The 17,193-nt window shown below is 44.1% G+C and overlaps 1 protein-coding gene across 3 annotated transcripts in view; it reads left to right on the forward strand.

Moving 5' to 3' along the window:
• The window catches only part of ARAP3 (ArfGAP with RhoGAP domain, ankyrin repeat and PH domain 3), a 120,710-nt gene that overhangs the window by 25,335 nt on the left and 78,182 nt on the right, over positions 1–17,193 (forward strand). Inside the window, exon 1 of one of the 3 annotated variants that reach the window (XM_069969195.1) lies at positions 9,909–9,952. The exons of the other annotated variants lie outside the window; for them this stretch is intronic. The gene's annotated coding sequence lies outside the window, so the exon portion shown is untranslated. Of the gene's footprint in view, positions 1–9,908; positions 9,953–17,193 lie in introns of those variants that run through there. 3 annotated transcript variants of the gene reach the window in all.

Consider the following 17,193-nt stretch of genomic DNA (forward strand, 5'->3'; position numbering starts at 1 on the left):
ATTACATTTAAAATTAAGAAACATCTAAAGAACGAGCCTCCCCTCTACTCTGTTTACAATAGGTAAAGAATGTTAAGCCCATCCCACCATTGTTATGGTTATGGTGTCTTCCAGCCATAGATTACATTAAAGGATAAGTCCAGCAAAATCAAAACCTACAGTCCAGGCAGTTGGCTGTGAGGGACATAATAAAGAATGTATACTTACCAGTCCCAGTGCCCTCGCAAAGCTATATCATCAGCTGTCTGACGGCTGCCGGAATTCATTTTGTCATGAATTCCTGCTACATCATGACTTGAGGAGAGTACCTGACCCGAGTGATGCAGTGTTGTCCCGTCCCAGTCACTGACTGGCTGAGTGGGCAATGAGTGGTGACATTTCAGGAGGGAGAGCAGTAGAGACTGGTAAGTATACCTTCTTTATTATGTTCTTGCACACCCCTGCCTGCACTATAGTTTTTGATTTCACCAGACTTCTCCTTTAACTTGTGTGCTTTGCAGAATTTCTGTTCCTGGAAAATCCTGCGTACCTACAGACACTAGGGGCAAGATTATCTCTTGCTTACTTATACCATTAAGTTTTATGTTCCTTTATTCTCAAAATAACCTAATTTGCATGTTTACTGGCATAGGGAGATACCATGTGACAGACTCTTCTTTATTTTTTATGTAGAACTATGAGCACTACTTAAAGGGGTTGGCCACTTTATAGTAAAATAGGTCAGTACAAAATATTAGTAAGTGTATTCACTGTATATACTGACAGCAGCTCCCTGTGTACCTCATAGAGATAAAATCAGACTCCCCTTCACCAGGCTGTGCTGCCCTGCTCTGTTTCAGTCAATAAAATGGTTGACATGGAGAAGCATGTGACCAGGCCCTGTCCACTGTGTCCTCCATAGACATATACAGGCTCAGTGGTGGACACAGGGAGGCGGGGCCTGGTCACATGCTCCCTCATGTAAGCAATCTTATGGACAGACTCCCCACAGAGCAGGACAGCAGAGCCTGGAGGAGGGGAGTCTGATTTTAGCTCTATGAGGTACACAGGGAGCTGCTGTCAGTAAGTGCAGTGAGTATTATGTACACTGAACTATTTTACTATAAAGTGGCCAACCCCTTTAAGTCACAGTACCAGTACTCCACCTATCAAAAATTCTATGACATCATGAGGCCAGACACCTTAATATCCATTTATGTGATTTACATAGCCAACCCCTGATGTGTTTGCCGATCCTTTTATATCGTCGTCCCACTTCCTGATGTACTGCATGGCAGAGTCTATAATCTGACGCTTGCATTGTTTTACGTTGTATATCTCATAATCCTTTGTACTCTTATGATTAATATTTCCAGGTAGGACTCCAGTTTTGTTGGGCTTTCTAGAGCATATTAGAATATGTAGCGTTCTATGAGACTGAGTGTGTCTGTTATTCTTTCTCCTGGGGAGAGGGAATGGGCGCGTGGGAGATCTGCAGAGAGGAAGGAAGTCGAAGTTTTTAACAATAGCTGGAAACAGACAAGAAGATGGAAACTGGCAGTCAGTAGGCTGGATACGGCAGCACAGCTGCTGGTTTGTGCGGGCACAATCGATTAACATTGGTAGAACAAAGCCTGGCTTCATTTCTCTCCATTGAATTACCTTCATTGTTAAAAGCAGAGACTGTTACTAAGCCTTCTGTTCCTTGAAAATGTGCCGCTTATTGTTAGCGCAGGGTGAAGTCCCCCACATTAGAACTCAGCTCTTCCTTTTACTAGAAGTCCATAGGATACGGCCTACTGAGGCTATAGGTAAATCCGGCCCTAAATAATCGGTAGGTCATTGGCTGTTTCTAGGAAAAGCTGGATGACAACCACATTTATTACCATAACACTTTCTTAGGTTTGCGCTGCGGGCCTCATGTTATAGAGCAGGAGTTGCTGAGCAAATTTATATGTACAATAGTTTAGTAGGAATATTTTCCGATAGAAAGTCATATATTTTTGGAAATCTCTGCTGATTTTAGGTTTTGGAGTCTAGTGGGCGGTGCTAAGCACTGATTGACAACACCTCCTTTATAGGTGTGTTTACAGAAATCACCACTAAGGACTGCCCACTGGGCCCACCCAGACAAAAGCCCTCCCCTCTGTGATGTGGCTGCATTATAGTGATTATAGTCATAGAGGGGAGGGCAGAACGTCACACTGGGGGCAGACAGGCCCGTCTCCGGGGCTTCAGGCCAGGCTTGAATGGTTGATAAAAAAGGACCGCAGCGTCGGCATCCCCGTGCCATCACCAGTCTATTACTGTAAAGATCTTAAATTGATGTACCAGCTGGAAGATTCGCTTTAAGCTCCATTCACATAAATGAAACTTGTAGTTGGATTTGCAAAAACTCATCCGAACTTGAGGCAAGAGTCAGGCAGTTTCTGAAAGAAAGTGGCCATGTTTTTCTAATGCTGAATAATCGCTTTAAACTCCCCTTTAATTGTTGTGTTACCCAAGCTTGTATCTGGTCTTATGTGCAATTGCAATAGTGCTATACCTTCCAAAACTAATCTAAAAATAGGCCCCAAAAGAGCCCACAAGGACTTGTCCACTGGGATTTTTTAGGCCAAATAGGACAAACGCAAGCTTTAATGATCCACTCTTCATTCAGATCCATGTTCTTCGTCAGTCTTTTACTTCAAAATTCAGTAGAATAAACCATCATATTGACCCTGTCCATCTATGCCAGGGGTGGGTAACCTCCGGCCCCTGAGACCTCCAGATGCGGCCCGCGGCTTTCCTGTGATGTGTGCTGCTCTGGTGGGGCATACATAGCTGCCAGACACAGCAGGGCATCACTGGGGGGTTAACTATGACTACCAGGGGCATCACTGGGGGGTTAACTATGACTACCAGGGACATCACTAGGGGTTAGCTATGACTACCAGTGCATCATTGGGGGTTAACTATGACTAGAGGCATTAATGGGGGGATAACTAGACTACCAAGGGCATCGCTGGGGGGTTAACTAGACTACCAGGGACATCAATAAGGGGTTAACTACAGCTACCAGGGCATCACTGGGGGTTAACTCTAGCTTCCAGGCATCACTAAGGATTCACATTAGGTACAAGGGGCATCACAGAGGGTTAACTACAATAGCGGAGGCACTAGGGGAACAGTACTTTGCCTTGCCCCGGGTGCTGTGCACCCATGCTACCCCGCTGCTGCGCACAGTATAACATAGAGTGCGGCCCTCGAAAGATTTTATTAATGCCCGAATGGCCCTTGACAGGGAAAAGGTTCCCCACCCCTGATCTATGCAGATGTAGACCTTTTGAAGCTAGAAAGCAAATGTATTTGTGTAACTAAAATCTATTCCACAAGAGGAAACAATGTGGGACTTCTGGGTTTGGGTTAGGCCACTGAACCAATGGAGAGAACCTCTCAAGGAATCGAAAGTCCAGAAACCAAAAGTTATAATGCGACAAAACTTATACAATATAAGTCACATGTCTTAAAAAATTCCTTTACAATAGATTATTGGTTGTGCTGGGCAGGGACATCTTCCACCTTTCCACCATGGACCTGTCTACATGCATTATTTATTTAGACCCCTTTGTATTCATTGTTTGCTGTGAAGGTATGTTGGACTCTTTAGCTGTGTCCGCAGTGAGATTAGCACTACATCTAAGGGTGGTATTACACGGAACGATTATCGTTTGAAAAATCGTTAAATCGTTCGGATTTGAACGATAATCATTTCGTGTAATAGCAGGCAACGATTAAACGACCAACGAGAAATCGTTGATCGTTTAATAGGATCCGGACCTATTTTTATCGTTTGATTGTTCGCTCATCGTTCGCACATCGTTCACACATCGTTCGGTGGAATAAAAATTCACAGCTGAAACGTACGCAATAGCGACGACTAAACGACCGCACGAACGATCATAAATAACGATCATCGTTTCGTGTACTTGGGCGAACAATTTCGGGTCGTTTGCCTTAGCGGTCGTTTAAGATCGTTTATCGTTAATCGTTAGTCGTCGGAAAATTGCTTGGTGTAATAGTACCCTAACCATTTCAGCCTTGTTTGTACTGTGCAGTATATCTACAGAGGATATAGCCTGGGGCACGCCAGTCCCAGAACTAATGGCATTAGGACACTTTGCATAAATTGACCAGATGCCATTGATGTAATTCACAAACACTCATATAGATACACAGGACAACATTGATTTTCTACGGATACACAGAATTATCCATAAGAGAATTTCAAAGAAAGGAAGTGGGAACTTATCTGTCTTTATGCTTTATCGGATTCCTTTAATAGTTGTTTACGGGAAGGGTGGGGGAGCTACAAAGAAGAACATATCTGCTGTATGTAAACATCAAGTTCCGATAAGACCCTGGACTATACTACCGGATTACTACCATAACACCATTTTTAGATAAGCAGATTAGTTGCAAATTTTTACTGCAGATTCAATAAAACATCAATATAGTACATACGGTAAGGGCCGTTTAAATATACTGGTGGGCCCAGTGCAAAGGCCTCAAGAGTGGGCCCCCCTCCCCAAACACACAGACTACCCCAGCTTAGTAGCAATAGGGATAGGAGAAGTAGTAGCAGTATTGATGGGAGGAGGAGTAGCAGTAGTGCTGGGAGTAGTAGTAACAGTAGTAATGGGAGTAGTAGTAGCAGAAGAACTGGGAATAGTAGTAACAGTAGTGATGGGAGTAGTAGTAGCAGTAGGGCTGGAAGTAGTAGTAACAGTAGCGATGGGAGTAGTAGTAGCAGTAGGGCTGGGAATAGTAGTAACAGTAGTGATGGGAGTAGTAGTAGCAGTAGGGCTGGGAATAGTAGTTGTAGAAGGGCTGGGAGTAGTAGTAGCAGTAGGGCTGGGAATAGTAGTAGTAGAAGGGCTGGGAGTAGTAGAAGCAGTATTGATGGGAGGAGTTGTAGCAGTATTGATGGGAGGAGTTGTAGCAGTATTGATGGGAGTAGTAGTAGTGCTGGGAGTAGTAGTAACAGTAGTGCTGGGAGTAGTAGTAGCAGTAGGGCTGGGAGTACTAGTAGAAGAAGGGCTGGGAGTAGTAGTAGCAGTAGGGCTGGGAGTAGTAGCAACAGTAGTAATGGGAGTAGTAGTAGCAGTAGGGCTGGGAACAGTAGTAGAAGGAGGGCTGGGAGTAGTAGTAACAGTAGTAATGGGAGTAGTAGTAGCAGCAGTAGGGCTGGGAATAGTAGTAGAAGGAGGGCTGGGAGTAGTAGTAGCAGCAGTAGGGCTGGGAATAGTAGTAGAAGGAGGGCTGGGAGTAGTAGTAGTAGCAGTAGGGCTGGGAATAGTAGTAGAAGGAGGGCTGGGAGTAGTAGTAGCAGTATTTATGGGAGTAGTAGTAGCAGTAGGGCTGGGAGTAGTAGTAGCAGTAGGGCTGGGAGTAGTAGTAACAGTGATGGGAGTAGTAGTAGAAGGAGGGCTGGGAGTAGTAGTAGCAGTATTTATGGGAGTAGTAGTAGCAGTAGGGCTGGGAGTAGTAGTAACAGTAGTGATGGGAGTAGTAGTAGAAGGAGGGCTGGGAGTAGTAGTAGCAGTATTTATGGGAGTAGTAGTAGCAGTAGGGCTGGGAGTAGTAGTAACAGTAGTAATGGGAGTAGTAGTAGCAGTAGGACTGGGAGTAGTAGTAAAAGGAGGGCTGGGAGGAGTAGTAGCAGTATTTATGGGAGTAGTAATAGCAGTAGGGCTGGGAGTAGTAGTAGCAGGTGGGCTGGGAGGAGTAGTAGCAGTATTGATGGGAGTAGTAGTAGTCAGTGGTTACATAGTAAGAAAGGGGCTGGCCAGATCGCAACTGTGAACACTGTAGCTACGCTGGTGGGCCCTCTGGAGTAAGTGGGCCTGGTGCAAATGCACCATTTGTCCTCTAGTTAAAGCGGCCCTGCATACAGTACAATGTAAGTGAATAAGCCAGTGTCTCCCAGCCTGTGGCTCTCCAGTTGTTTCAAAACTCTAAGGGTGGTATTACACGGGCCGATGGGGGCCCGATAATACCTGTAAACGAGCAGCGATCTGCTATATCGTTGCTCGTTTACTTAGCCTATTACACGGCCCGATAATCATTAAACAAGGGCTGCAGGGACATCGTTACCGATGTCCTTGCAGCCTTTGTTTAAACTGTATACATACCTAATCCATGGTCCAGGGTTCCTCTTCTTCTTAACTTCTCCCCGGGTCAGCGCACTTCAGCTTCACAGCGGCTTGTCTCTGCTGACAGGCCGCTCGGCCAATCACTGGCTGCGGCGGTTCTGGCCTGTGATTGGCCGAGGGGCCTGTCAGCTGACACAGGCCGCTGAGAAGCCGGAGCGCACTGGACCCGGTAAGAAGCTCTGAGGAAGAGGAACCCTGGACCATGGATTAGGTATGTATTCTTCTTTACACGTAGCGGTGCACGGTCGGCGCCCGACGATTATAGGTCTGAACTTATATCAACGATCAGCCGATGAGAACGATCATCGGCTGATCGTTGTCTTTAGTACACGGAACGAAAATCGGCCGATTATCGTTCCGTGTAATAGTACCCTAACTCTCATCATGCCAATCAGTCTTTGACTCTCGCAGTGTGATGGGAGTTGGAGTTTTGAAAAGCTAAGAAATTACTGCAATAATCCCATTCTTTTTACAGGGCCTTGCAGAAATACATATATATCTATATAGTCGGGAAAAAAAACAACGCTTGCCAGAACAAAGCCGAAGTGCTCAGCTAAGCATATGTTTCCCCATTACATGATATAGGCCCCATAAACTTACTATAGAGTCCATCTTCGGCAGCGACAAGTGATACAGAGAGAGAAGCGCCTAGCTGAGCTCTTCTCCTGTATATTTCTGGCAACTGGTGAGGATCTGAACACCAAGACCCCAAACGATCAACATTTTTGACATGTGACAGGGACACTTTAAATAAAGAATATAGCAGAATACTCCACTGCATGTTGTATTTCATGGCAGACAAGACAAAGGATTTGGCCATGAACAGTATTTTGAGTGAAGACTTTTGAGAGTTTTCTCATGGGAAAGTTGCTTAGAACATATTGTAACAATCTTTCAGATTTAACAGTTGTATCACCCTACGTGATTCCGGACCGAGAAACTCATAGAATGACAAAATCCCCAGTAAGATCTGCAACATGGGTGGTGTAGAAACCACAGGCAGATAACAGAAACATTTGTAGCTTTCAGGGATGACATTTCTTGGGGTATATTCACATGCAGCATTTAATGCACATATTCCTGTGAATGCAAATTCTTCCTGTAAATATCAATGGAGTTTTTTTTGTTTTTTTTTTAGGACGTCCGTCATTTTGCCACCAAAACAGGTCATTTTTATGCAAGTTATGGCCACCGTTTGCATAGAACTGATGCGTTTTGGCGCCAAAATAACGGCCAAGAAAACATATTAGGGGAGATTTATTAAACATGGTGTAAGGTAAAACTGGCTTACCTCATCCAGACTTGTGCTGTTTGGGGGCGACCTTCTCCGCCGGCGGTGCTGGCCGGGTTCTGGTGTGGCATGGGGGTCGCAGGGCCGTCCCATGGCCCCCGTTCTCTGACTGTGCACGCCTGCGGGGTTGGTGGCCACTGACTGGCACGGTGTGGACTTAGTGTAGGGACCCATGTGTATCAGATACCGGCACGAGGTACATGGGGCAGTATGGCTTGATCAATTCATACACAAAATTCTGATGTGTTTTTTATTTAGCCTAGCGGCACTAGTATCAGCCATAGGTGTGAGGTGCAGCACTCTGTTTCTTCCCTGAACCGTAAAACTGGCTTAGTTGCCCCTAGCAACCAATCAGATTCCACCTTTCATTTCCTAAAGAGCCTGTGAGGAATGAAAGGTGGAATCTGATTGGTTGCTAGGGGCAACTGAGCCAGTTTTACCTTACACCATGTTTGATAAATCTCCCCCATTGTATAAACATAGCCTTAGGCTGGTTTTACCCTGCCTAAAATTTTGAAAAACCGCAAAAAATGTATGAAAGAAAACGCCAAAAAACAGTGTCTGGGGGCACCCTTATGACGTGTTAACACAAACTATATCTGTGCTGAAATTCCCACATCAAATTTCAGTAAAGGGAAGCTTCTGTGGTTTTTTTCTCCCCCAAATGAGCTTGTTTTAAAAAGTTATTCAGATTTGTAAATAACTTCAATTTAAAAATCTCAAGCGTTCCAGTAGTTATCAGTTGCTGTATGTGCTGCAGTAAGTGGTGTAATCTTTCCACAGCGCTCTCTGCTGCTACCTCTGTCAATGACGGGAATATAGAAAGGTTTTCTATTGGAATTAGCTGCTAATCAGTTCCTGTCATGGACAGAGGAGGAAGCAGAGAACACCGTTTCAAACTTGAAAGAATACACCACTTCCTGCAGGACATACAGCAGCTGAAAAGTACTGGAAGACTGAAGATTTTTAGGTAGAAGTAATTTACAAATTTATTTAAAAAGAAAAAAAATTTGCTGGAGTACCCCTTTTGATTTCAATATAACTTCTCGTCTGCACAAAGAAAAAAAACACGATGAATAGGAGATGGTTTTTAAAGTGTAAGGTGTTAGGTTCACACTACATCTTTCTGTCATTCACTGTTTCCATTTCAGTATATTTCAATGCTTTTTCCTCTAATGTAATGGGGAACAGATTCTGCTGTATAGCACACAGTAGCATCCGTTTTACCATAGGTTAATGTATTAGGTGTTTTTTTTCTCTCGCTTTTACATATACATTAAAGGGGAACAAAAACATATTGTGAACCCACACTTACTTCTATACAAATAAACATTACACATCACACAGATGTATCAAAAGTTTTGATCATTGCTGAAACTCCCACCTACTGTACATATAAGAAGAAGAAGCGCAACGAGAGAGAGAGAGAGAGAGAGAGAGAGAGAGAGAGAATAAATTGGTGGTCATTTGGAGGTGCAACCACTGATCGCGAGAACAGGGGTCCCTTGTACTCTTGGAATAAGCCCTTTAAGGGGAGGGATAATCCCTTTAAGGGGAGGTCACACCTATTTTATAGGGAGGAACCTTCAACAATTACCATTAAAGGAGTACTCCGACACTCCCCACCCCCCCCAAAAAAAATAGACACACACAGAAAATATACTTACCATCCCACCGATGACAATCGCCATTCGAATTTCCAGCCGACCGCTTCTCCACCTTCTTTGGCCACTGTCCCCACTTCCGGACCCGGGTGCAGTGAATGGAAGGGAAAAAGTCTGCTGGTGCGTATGCGCACTGGCAGCTTCTTCATTGGCTGGAGCGCATCACATGGCTTCCAGCAAGCTCAGCCAATCAGGGGTGAGCAAGCTGGAAACCATGTGATGCTCTCCAGCCAATGAAAAGGCTGCTGGTGCGCATGTGCACGGGGGGGTGAACAGGGCCAAAAAGCCTATTAACACACATTGCAAAGTTATATAACTTTGTAATTTGTGTTAATTAAGCAGAAAAAGAAAAACGCCACATTACCCCTTTAAATTTATACATACTTATCTAGATTAACAACATAACGCAAAGTTGTAAGAAAAGATGCTGTATGCTCCAGCAACTCTATTATATAGGGAATAAAAAAAAACTGAGTTGAGGTGACGGGTCCTTGTAGTGAACCTTTTCCTGCCTTCTCAGTAACATTGCTGCCTAATAAACTACACATAGACAGAAACAGCCTGACGTTCAAGCCCCATGAAAAGGAAGATAAAGCCGCAATTGGTACTGATAACATCGACAGCAATGGTCAGTGCTTACGGTTCAGTTCTCAGCTGCCGTCACTTCCCTTTCCTTTTCCTTTGCAAGAGAACCCTGATGCCTAATGTAAAAATGAGAGATGTTCGGGCTGGGACCATGCCCAAATCCTAACGCACATTTACAGCTCCACCGACATTCACGTGTGCAGAGAGAGGGCCTGGACGTCGCTAGGTCAGCCATTCAGGTAAATGGAAGCCATGCTGGACTGGATTGATTATCATCACATAATAGGATTCAGTGTTACACTGGCTGCAGACTGTGTGGAGAAGAGATCCGGCTCCACCACACAATGCTCCCATTGTGCTCCATCTGCATAGTTTTCACATCTTTAATTCTGACTCCTATTAAAAGGGTAAGAATGAAGACAAATAAATCTATTTGTGGCCGGTACATCATTTCTCGGGGACCCAGCTGGCATAGACATGGTCCAATGGCTGATTCCCATTATTTGGAGGAGGGGGGGGGGCAGTATGAGAAACGCCTGAACAGAGAGAGCGGAGAAAGAAAGAAGTCAGGCTGTGACTCTGTTGCTTCTTATAAAAGCCACATGTCCTTTCTTAAGTTACCGTTTTTCTCTGCATCTCTGAAACAGAAACCGTCACCCGTGTTCCCTATCAGGAGGGATCTCTGATCATGGCACGCAAATGGTTAAAATAGAGTTTTTACAGTCATTGGATATGTATAGAATATAACCCGTGACCGGATGATACATTCTATTTATTTGTTTTTAATTTAAGGTGTCATAAATTATATTTTAGTCTGGTGTTACCCCCCCCCCCATACCCCCCCTTTATATATACCTCCTACAGAGATGCAGAAAACACCTGATTCTATGCAATTAGTCTATACAAGTCTATGGGGACGTCCATTTCTCATAGTCACAGAGCAAGGAGAGAAGCAGCATTGTTACTAACTACCAGCTTGCAGCGTTCCGTATGTCTTCCTAGTGACGTCCTTTATGGACCGGCTCCAGGTTTTTTTGCGAGCCCTCGGGCAACAGAGCCTCAGCGGGCTCTTCATCCACACACTATGCACAATCATTCGAGAAACCAGTAACATAAAAGAAAAACACACATTATTGACAGAGACACTGACTGACACTGGCTGACTGACAGACTTACTAAAACAAGCTGATTGACTGACTGACACAGATGCTGACTGACACTAACTGACACAGACACACTCAGTCACTGACACACAGCACTTACTAATTAGTCTTCTCCCTCTTCCTCTCTGTCAGGCTGCTCTCCACATTGTAATGTTGAGGACCTACGGGTCATGTGATCAAGTCCTTTACCCTTTTCTCTCTGTGCAGGTCCTGCTCTGTCTCCTGTGTCTTCTGATGTTCAGTGCTCACCCTTCGCTACAGTGAGCGGCTAAACATCAGAATACCAGTCCCCTCTCCCTCTTTGGGCCCCTAGAAGTTGGGGGCCCCAACACTTGCCCTGTGCTTTCCCTACGTCAAATGTTTGAACTACGCATACCCGTGAAGGTCTAAACAGATCCTGATCATTTCAGTGATACCTTTCACCTCATCAGGGACTATGATTATTTCTTTATTGTTTCTGCCTGGCCAGGGTAGTAAATAAGGAAGAAGTGTCTGATTGTGCAGGGTCTGACCTCTGAGACCCCTTTGCAATCTTGAGAACAGGGGGTTAAATCCCCTCAGCCCAAAGGAGTGGTGGGTGGTTACCATAACCATTTATTCAGTAAATGTCATATATAAAAATACTATACTTGTTTCTGCATTTTAAGCATAATTTAAAGGGGTATTCCAAGTTACATTATTCTAAAAATGTGTTCAGCCTGGTGCATAAGAACTATACTTACCTTCCTTTCTTGCGTTCATTAAGGCATAAAAGTAAAATAAAAAAAAAAATTGTCTGTTATGGCTATGAATGTAGGTAGTTCTATGACCATAACTGCATCTTCTCCTATAACTCTGTGTTGTGCTGCATAGTGTATATTTGCAGCAGGTTTGGTAAAATAGCAGGAAACTACTGGAATAGGAAGATACCCTACCCAAAGCGGCTCCCTTCATAAGCAGGAACTATATGATAATAAGGATGTACAGGGAATTTTATGTTATCTGTTCTTTCCATGCAAATCGCCATCAACAAACACAGGCGGTCGTAAAACAGCATGCATCTGCAGATTCAACTGGAAGCCATGCTGGTGTATTATCTAACAGATAGGGAACCCGGACCAGGCTAACAGCAACAAAATCCTCATGTGTATGGTAGCACAACAGATCATCGGGAAACCGCTCGCCGGGTATAGACAGGGTATCCAGGGGGGGGGGGGGGGGGTAAATTCCAAGTAGCAAAAGTTTATAAAAATCACTTACCGTAAAGTCATCGATTCCAGTGATATCACTACATGAGGGGATGGCTGTTGTCATGTTCTATGAGAGATGACTGTAAAATTTGATTGGCCGAGCGAGTTCAACATGAAGTCAAGCAGATGTCACATGCTAATGGCAGCGTATTAATAGTTACAGTAGTAATAGCTCATCCATGCCTAGGGACAGTGCTGTATTATTCCCCATATAACTGGCATTTAAGTATTGGCAGCAGGATAGAGAACGGAGTTGCCTTCGCTGCAGACGTGGTTTCATAACATACCCCACTAGTTTAGCCTATTGTAACGTGGACCGTGTAAAAGCTTAAAGGGGTTGTTCAGGATTAGGTGGAACACTGCTTTCGCTTTGTTCTTTTAACAGCATTTAGTTACGGTTTACAGCAGCTTAGAAAACAATAGACTGGAGGTGACTTATTGACTTCAATGGAAAAGTTTTCTAGGTCTGTTCTGTGACCAGTGCTGAAGTCACTATACAGCATGAGCTATGACCATCACCTGTTTTGAATAGTCTCATCCCATTGTATCTTTTCACCTTTCATTCCTATTATTTATCTCATGTCTTGTCCTTTGGAGATAGGAAAGAAAAAAGTTTACTATACGGTTAAATAAACAATTTTTCTAAATCATCAGTTTTGACTTTTAGAATATTTTCCTCTGTTGCTGAAGACATCCCATCTTAAAGGAGTCCGATAGAGCAGTGAGCTGGAGAGTGAAGCGCACAGCCATGCACTTCTCCCAGCTCTTTCTATCAGTGAGGGTCTAAACCCAGGCCCCAACTAATGAAAATTTTTTACATGTATGTGTGACAGTAATACTTTAATACCAATCATATAGGAAACAACTAGAAAATGTCCACAGGGCTGCCCGGGTATAAAGTGTCAGTGTGTTAATTAGATTTGTTCAAGGGGTGCCCTCTATGCGCATGCTGTATTTAATTATTCTACGAGGGGCCTGAGATTTATTTATTTTCCAAGGGGCCTGAGTTTCCTGAGGTGTTTAAGCAGCCCTAGCGGCAGCATGGCACATTTGATCAGCTTGCTGCCTGGCCTGAGTTTCCTGAGGCGTTTCAGCAGCCCTAGCGGCAGCAGCATGGTGCATCTGATCAGCTTGCTTCCTGGCCTGAGTTTCCTGAGGTGTTTAAGCAGCCCTAGCGGCAGCATGGCACATTTGATTAGCTTGCTGCCTGGCCTGAGTTTCCTGAGGCGTTTCAGCAGCCCTAGCGGCAGCAGCATGGTGCATCTGATCAGCTTGCTTCCTGGCCTGAGTTTTCTGAGGTGTTTCAGAAGCTTGAGCAGCAGCTTGGTGCATTTGATCAGTTTCTGGTCGGTCCTGAGTTTCCTGAGATGTTTCAGATGCTCAAGCTGTAGTATGGTGTATTTGATCAGCTTGCAGTCTGGCTTGAGTTTCCTGAGGTGTTTCAGCAGCTCGAGCAGTAGCATGGCACATTTGATCAGTTTGTAGTTGTGCCTGAGTTTGCAGAGGAGTCTCTGCAGCTTGAGATGCAGTTTTCCTCATGGCCGTACAAGACTTCCTGCCAAATTGAAGTTAATGTTAGACCCTGAAGATGTAATGGTGTCTTAAAAGCCAAGTACAATACAATTTACGGCTATGTTCACGTGGCGTAAGACATCGGCCATTCTGTGACCCGGCCAGATGATCTTCACTTCTGGTGAATTCGGATGTGCGTCTGCATCCGAATTCCCTGCTGCACACAATGGAGCGTGCTGCCAGAGCCGCACGCTCCATTGTGTGATCTGACATGCTCTCTGTCAGTCTTTTCTTTTTTTTTTTTTGGCCAAAAGATGCTACTGGTGTCGGTAAGATCAGCTGGTGCCCAAAGAGCTGAAGATAGAATTGGAGATGAGGCAGCCCCCCCCCCTCCCCCCAGCAACCGATCAGATTGCATCTCCCTGAAAATGCAAGTAGTATTCCTATTGGTTGCTAAGGCTTCAGTATACCTTCCCAATTACGATTATTTTGTATGTTTGTGTGTGTGTATGAGAGAGGAGGGGGTGAGGTCAGACACTGACATCATCTTTGTGAGGTAAAATCTGATCTCCAGAACATTCTACCATTTGTTTCTATAAGTGGGTTTTTCCCAACCCTCTTCTTGTCAGTTCTCAACAGGCCTGGCTGTCATATTTGTGGTTGTGATTCTTCGGATCTGCACATTCATTTCTCTATAGCCCTGGCTGAGGCTAATTCCCTCGCAGCTCTAATGATGTTCCCTGTGTGTGCCGTGTGCTGGAGATTCTCCCATTCATTTCTATAGGGCGGTCTTCCCCATCCCCCTCCTCTCCTGTACATTTGGCAAGGACAGCACCTTTGCTTTAACCTTGCCGGGCACCCAATGTATCTGCATGCCAAATTTGGGGTCAAATCGTTCAGGTGTGAACTGAGATTGTGTAATTTTTTTGAATCATACAAAATTCTAACGTTTTGGGGATCTCTTAATTTTCCTTTTGTACGGGAAAAGAAAAATCAAGCCCGTTGGATCTCAATATCCCTGATTCTTTTGTTCTCAGTTGTAAAAGCAGCTACCAGAGGTGTCTGGCAGTAGCTTAAACTTTTAACATTCTTAATGCATGTGCATGTGTATGGGGGAATGAGAAAGCTGACAGCGTTCTGAAGTGTATGGCCAGCTTTAAAGGGGTTATCCAGTGAAAATATTTTATTTCCGGCATGTTTGTTTTTTTTCCGGCATGTTTCAGAAAGTTATATAGATTTGTAATTTACTTCTATTTAAAAATCTCAAGTACTTCCAGTACTTATCAGCTGCTGTATGTCCTGCAGTAAATGTTGTTTTCTTTTCAGTCTGACACTGTGCTCTCTGCTGCCAACTCTGTCCGAGACAGGAACTATCCAGAGCTGGAGAGGTTTTCTATGGGGATTTGCTGCTGCCCTGGACAGTTACTGGCTTCGACAGAGGTGGCAGCAGAGAGCAGTGTGTCAGACTGAAAAGAAAGCAACATTTCCTGCAGGACATACTGCAGCTAATAAGTATGGGAAGACTTGAGATTTTTAAATAGAAGTAAATTAAAAATCTGTATAACTTTCTGAAACCAGTTGATATGAAAGAAAAAGATTTTCGCTGGAAAAACCCTTTAAGCCTTGTTTGCAGACCACCCAGCAGACAGTCCATTACTTGCAGGTGATCAGTCTTTGTCTGACTCTTTCTGACCTCAGTCATTCTTGACAGATGTATACAACCCCTGTCCAGCCATCAGTGACTCACAGCAGAGCAGCAATTCTGTGGTCTCTTCATTTTGGAGATGAATGTATTCTTCCTGTCTATATATATTGACTCCCCCAGACTCAGCTTATTTGTGTAAATTATAAATAACACATGACCTACCCATGTGCTCTCGCCTCCCACGCCTCTTTCTACCAGTTATTAGTTACCAGACCATTTTGTTCTTTTAATCTTTTCTTTTAAAAAAAAAGTTGGTTCAATGAGTTTGCTTTGTTTGTGGGAGGATAGCTTTTGGGTCGAAAGATTAAGCTTTTTGTAAAATTTGTATGACCTCCAGACTGGGTCATTATTATGCTTGTCTGTAACCGGCCTAAGAATTTTGAGTACTTCAAGGGTGAGTTCGATTCATCCCTTCATTAATTTTTTTATACGTTTTTAGGCTATGTTCAGACACAGTATTTTTGCTTAGTATTTTGGTCAGTATTTTGCAACCAAAACCAGGAGTGGATTGAAAACACAGAAAGGCTAGGTTCACATACTGATGAAATTGAGTGGATGGCCACCATGTAATGGCAAATAATTGCGTTATTTAAAAGTAAATGTACCACCTAGGTACATTGCTTGGTGTGTTTTTTTGAGTGTCCGCCCTGTTCCTGTGCATGGCTCCAGGCTATTACTGAGCACCAGCTGGCCATGCAGCACTGGAGGTGGGCCCACCGGCCCCCAGTGTGACGAAGCACCCTTCCCGCCTTCATTAGAATCAATGGAGCCGTGTCACAGTGGGGAGGGGAGATCGTCACACTGGGGGGGGCGGCGGGCCTGCCTCCAGTGCTACATGGCCGTCTGGTGCTCGGTAATAGACCAGAGCCATGCGCAGGGGGCGGACGCTCAAAAAAAGGACTGCGGAATCGGCATCCTTGCGCCCACTCCGATCCATTCATGTAAAAAACACCAAGCCATGTACCTATTGGTACATTCGCTTTAAATGAGTGGCCATTGTTTTGAAATAACGGCCGTTATTTGCTATTAAATGCCATCCACTCAATTTCAACAGCGTGTGAACATTGCCTTTCTGTGTTTTCAATCCACCCCTGGTTTTATTTGCAAAATACTGAGCCAAATACTGTGTTTTGTTTTTCCCAAAATCACATAGTCACATTGCTATATCTTTACAATGTTTGTCTAACTTGACAGTTTAACTAACTACCGCACCATTTAAACATTCATTATTCCAATGTAACCCTACTTCCACTGAAACCCCCTACCAACTACCCTGCAGATGAGGGGAGAGAGAGAGATAAGTAAAAAAAAAATAAATAAAAGGAGGGGGGGGGTAGGGGCCATCTAGTTCACGATTCCTTTTTTTACTCCTCCTCCCCCAGATCTTTCAGTGTCTATTTAGGGTCTTTTAGGATTTCTTTTTACATCCTAACCTTTTCTGTCAGGACCCTCTATGAGTTCCTTTAATTTCAATATTGTCATCTGTACATTTCCTTCTTACAGAGGGCAATGTACAGTCTAAAATGATGGTTTAAATCGCTGCCTTAAAGGGGTTGCCCAAGAAAAACATGGCCGCTTTGTTTCAGAAACAGCACAGTGCTTGTCTCCAGTTTGGGTGGAGTTTTGCAACTCACTTCCATTGAAGCGAACGGAGTTTAATTGCAAAACTTAATTGCACACCCAAACTGGAGACAAAAGTCATGCTCTTTCTGGAAGAGGGCGGCCATTTTCTTATTCTGAACGAATACGTAAAAGTACGGCCGTTGTTGCCGATGGCCTCCATTTAATGCTAAATGCTGTATTTGCTGTTATTTTAGAACAACGGCTGTTATATTGAAATAATGGCCGTTATTTACTGTTATATGGCGGCC

Source organism: Dendropsophus ebraccatus, chromosome 1 (assembly GCF_027789765.1).
Source record: "Dendropsophus ebraccatus isolate aDenEbr1 chromosome 1, aDenEbr1.pat, whole genome shotgun sequence".
Classification (NCBI taxonomy): Eukaryota; Metazoa; Chordata; class Amphibia; order Anura; family Hylidae; genus Dendropsophus; species Dendropsophus ebraccatus.